The following is a 5,295-nucleotide window of genomic DNA, read 5'->3' as shown; positions in this document are numbered from 1 at the left end:
TTTTGAGAGATGGTAAGCCCAATTTGTTAAAGACTGAATAATAATAATAACACTTTTTTTCTAAAGGTCACTCATCTTATGAGTTGTACCCTCATGACAACATCTAAACCTAATTATTCCCAGTGCCTTACTTACAAATACCGCTATTTTGGAGTTAAGGTTTCAACATATGAGTTTTAGGGAGACACAATGATTCATCCCATAACACATAGATATGCATCTCTAGGTGCGGAAGAACTTTGAGCTTCTTAAAGTCTTCCAGGGAAGGTTCTTTCAAAGGCACTTTGTATTCCAGTGAGTATAGGCCAATAGGTCTCTAGTTATTTGCCTTAATATAACTAGTTAATACTGAGGCTGAGTTGGAGGGGTCCCTCAGAGCCCCAGCCAACATGTTGCATTTCTTTCTTTGAATCCTTAAAAAGGACAGCACGAGTGAGGGAGTCTGAGGTCATTACCCTCATCGTGGGCAGATTGTGACAGGAAATATCCTCTTGTATTTCATGAACTAACTTAGTGTATGCTTCACCCTCCTCACCATTGACTTACCCCTTCTATGGGAATTACTCTTGACCTTGTTGCTTACTGTGGACTTGTATGTTTGCCCTCAATTACCTTTTCTCTTGTTCCAAAAGCAAATTAGAATCACCAAAGGAGAAAAATAATTTTAAACAAGCTCTGACAAGTTTTATTAAAGAAAAATGTTGCAGATTTATTTTTCACCAGTTTGTTCTGGCACACTTCTAAGGATATCCAAATCACCTGGATCAATGACAGACAGTGTGCATGCTCTATAGTATTTTTCCAATGCTGTGCCCAGTTCAATAGCATTGCCACTGTAGTGATGGATGCCTGTTTTGGCCAACATGGCATAGTACTCTCTTTCAAACTTCCTTAAAACTGCACAGTTGGCGAGAATGACAACTTTTACTTTTCCCACACTGATTGTCTTCAACACAACAGCACATACTTTCCACCTTTCAAAACTAGCTGGAGTCTAAAGTTAATTAACTTTAGAGACTTTTTTTGAAATTTGCTTTTAGGCTACCATCTTCCTGTCTTAGGTGAAGGATGGCCCCCAAACAAGAGCAGCCATCAAATGGCTGGAGAGCTAGAAAGGCTGTCGGAAATTTAAATAAACAAAAATAAAACATTAGTAGTGGTGATCAAATATAACTCAAATATAACTAGTTATATTAATGTGTAATCTTCCAGTATGTTTTTGTGCACTTATATATATAATCTTTAGGAAGGAGAATATATTTTACATAGTGTTTTCTATTTTCTCTTTTATTAAAATTAAATCACAAGTATACTTTTTATAAAAAAATATTTTTTAGTTGTTGATGGACCTTTATTTTATTTACTTATTTATATGTGGTGCTGAGAATCGAACCCAGTGCCACACACACGCAAGGCAAGCGCTCTACTGCTAATTTATGACTCCAGCCCCACGAGTATACTTTTTTATAATTAAATATTCTTTTAAACTCCCACAAGGTACTGTAGATGCATACCTAGAAATGTCACTTAGGCAGAGCCAGGATGCAAGCTCCTTAGGCAAAGGGACTGATTTTAAGACAGTGACTTGTGTGTGTGTAAAGAATATATGTAATATAGATATGCTATTTATTATACCATAACTCTAATATAATAATCATACATAATTTTATGGGTATATGTATTTATATTGATAAATACATATAGATATGTGATTGTTTTAAAATCTGCTCTTTTTCCAGAACCAAACATGTGCTGGGGCAGCATATGGTGTTGAACAGCAAGTAACCGCATTTTCCTGGATGTTTTTGAATTTTGTCATTCCAAAGTTTCAAAGATTACAAAAGACAAACTTCTTTGAACTCTCATTTTTATTTGTTCATAAGGAAATTATTGATCTGGCAACTGTTTAATTTCATAAGGATTAAGATTCTAGGAGATTGTTGGTACATAATAATTAACTAATACTTGTGAAATATCTTTGAATTGAAATTCTTTCCAATGTAGAGTTCACAAGTTATAAAACAAGCATGGGAGTTTTACTTTGCCTTAGCAGTGGAAGTGAATTGTCTTGGTTGTAATTTTCATTTTTCTCATATGTAATATAATGGATAAAATAGCTACCTGTTTCATGGGTTGATTATAAAATAATTACAAAGTCCTTCATGAGTTTCACAGACTCTACAAAAAAGATTTTTTAATTTTAATTTGGAAAAGCAATTTATTTTGTTTTTAAATACCTTAAAAATCCTGCTTTAGGTCTGGGGCTATACCTCAGTTTGTAGAGTGCTCGCCTTACATGCACAACGCCCTGGGTTCAATCCCCAGCACCACCACAGAAAAAAAAAAAAACAAGACACAAAGACCACTTTAAAAATTCTATATACTTTATTTAAAAATCTAATAGTAGCATTGCAGAAGACTGTTTCTAAATTAGGAAAATTAGATATCCACATGCAGACAAATGAAACTAGACCCTCTATGTCACCAGTTACACATAGCAACTCAGAATGGCTTAAAGACTTAAATATAGGCAAGTGCAGTGGTGTACACCTTTAATGCCAGTGGCTTAGGAGGCTGAAGCAGGAGGATTGTAAATTCAAAGACATGCTTCAGCAACTTAGCGAGGCCCTAAGCAACCTAGCAAGACTCTCAAAATAAAAAATAAAAAGGACCAGGGACTATTGTTATGTTTAAATAAAAAGAACAAATAAAATAAAGGGCTGAAGATGTGGCTTAGTAGTTAAGTGCCCTTGGGTCAATCCCTGGTAAGAAAGAAAGAAAGAAAAAAAAGAAAGAAAGAAAAAGAAAGAAAGAAAGGAAGGAAGGAAGGAAGGAAGGAAGGAAGGAAGTAGGTAGGAAGGAAGACTCACATGTAAGCCCTTAAATTTTCTAATCTAATTAAATAAAACAGGGCAATTGCTTTAGGACATAGTACTGGGCAAAGAATTTTGGATATGACCCTAAGTGCACAGGCAATAAAAATAAAAACATACAAATTTACATTGTAAGTAAAAAGCTTTTTACTTACATTGAAGTAAAAAGCTTCTGTGTAGCAGAGGAAACAATCAACAGAGCAGTAGATGATATTTGTAAGCTATACATCTGACAAGTGGTTAAAATCCAGAATAGATAAAGAACTCAAAAAATAGCAAAAACAAAACAAAACAAAAACAAAAACAAAAAACCAAAAAAAAACATAACTCAATTAAAAAGTGGCTAAATATTTGAATAGACATTTCTCAAAAGAAGATATACAAGTTACCACCAGATATATGAAGAAAACCTCAATATCATTAATCATCAGGCAAATATAAATGAAAACCACACCTCACTCCAGTTAAAAAGGTCATTATCAAAAAGGGAAAAAAATAGCCAATACTAGTAAAGGTGTGGAGAAAGAAGAGCTGTTATAACACTGTTGGTAGAAATGTAAATTAGTACAGCCATGTGAAAGCAGTATGGAGGTTCTACAATAAACTAAAAATGGATGACAGGATCCAGTCATTTCACTATTGGGTATATCCCCAAAGGAAACACAAACAACATGTCAAAAAGATATCTGCACTCTCATGTTTATAGCAGTACTATTTACAAGAGCCAGGGTATGGAATCAACGTCCATCAATGGATGCATGCATAAAATAAATATATATATTGTAATAGCAATGTTTTGGCCAAGATACACAGAGAATGACCATTTGAACTAGAAGGATTGCTGACACATCATATCTGCCAATTATAATTTAAGAAGCAGCCCAAAGAGGAAGAAGACCCCAGAATTGGCCATGAACACACAGATGGAATCAACATTTATATATATATAAACACTATTCAACCATAAAAGCATGGAATCCTGCCATTTTCAACAGCATGGATGAACCTGAAGGAAATGTTAAGTGAAATAAGTCAGGCACAGAAAGGCAAACATGGGATGATCTCACTAGTAAGTGAAATCTAAAAAAACTGAGCTCGTAGAAGTCAATTAGAACCAGGTGCAGTGGTGCACACCTGTAATCCCAGTGGTTCCGGAGGCTGAGGAAGGAGAATCCCAAGTTCAAAGCTAGCCTCAGCAAAAATGAAGCACTAAGCAACTCAGTGAGACCCTGTCCCTAAATAAAATACAAAATAGGACTGGGGGTGTGGCTCAGTGGTCAAACACGGATGAGTTCAATCCCCAGTACCCCTCCCCCGCAAAAATGAAGTCCATAGTAGTTACCAGGGACTGGGGAGAATAAAAGGAAAGAGGCATGGGGAGAAGTCAGTCATTGGGTACAGTGTTTTAGTCTGGTAGGAGGAATAAGTTCGGGTGTTCTATGGCACAGAAAGGTGAATATAATTAACAATAAAGCATTATGCATCTCAATATTGTTAGAGAAAATTTGAACATGCTCGCCATAAAGCGATGATACAACTTTAAGGTATAGATATGCTGAGTTGATCACTACCCAATGTATACAAAATGAATCAAAACATCACACTGTAACTCAAAAATATATAAAAATACGTGTTAAAATATTTCCTTTACAGAAGTGGTATGAAGAGTGGCATTTTGACTTTATTTCATTTAGCTCCTGATCTAATCTATATCATATTTTTATCTGTGGAATCTGGACATGGTGGTCTTTCTAGAGGATGGCATTTTGATGTGGTGAGGTCCCCAATCCTTGGTGTCCTGTATGGGGCTCTGTGTGTTCATGGCAAATTCTGGGGTCTTCTTCCTCTTTGGGCTGCTTCTTAAATTATAATTGGCAGATATGATGTGTCAACAATCCTTCTAGTTCAAATGGTCATTCTTTGTGTATCTTGGCCAAAACATTGCTATTACAATATGACTTGTTTGTTTGGTACTGGGGATTGAACCAAAGGCTTCTTTCATCCTGACAAGCACTTTACCACTAAACTATAGACTCAATATTTTAAAAAATATTTATTTTAAGACAGGATATCTTGCTAAATTGCCCAGGTTGGCCTCAGACTAGCAATCCTCTTGCATCAGCCTCTGGAGTAGCTGGGATTACAGGTACATACCACTGCATGGGGACACAAAGTGATTTTTGAAGATTAAATGATCCAATCAGATGGAAAATGTCTGGTGCAGAAGACCCACTGAAAGCCACTTTAATTTTATGGTGTTGATTATATGCTTATTATATATTGAAGTAGCAGTGCTGTGAAATCAAGCTACTCAAACCTTTAAAAAACATATTTTGGATTAATAGATGATTGATGTTTGCTAACAGTATAGAAACTTCTAGAATATTGCCCATAGTTCATAACTTTGTGATTTTCATCATTG

General features: G+C 35.4%; 1 pseudogene; it reads right to left on the bottom strand.

The window, feature by feature from the left end:
• Window positions 1-666: 666 nt before the first annotated feature.
• Window positions 667-2,130, bottom strand: LOC107149928 (annotated as a pseudogene).
• Between the last annotated feature and the right edge of the window lie 3,165 nt (window positions 2,131-5,295).

Source organism: Marmota marmota, unplaced genomic scaffold (genome assembly GCF_001458135.2).
Source record: "Marmota marmota marmota unplaced genomic scaffold, marMar, whole genome shotgun sequence".
Taxonomy (NCBI): domain Eukaryota; kingdom Metazoa; phylum Chordata; class Mammalia; order Rodentia; family Sciuridae; genus Marmota; species Marmota marmota.
Note: the sequence above shows the minus strand (reverse complement) of the source record. Positions and strands in the feature narration are given on the sequence as shown.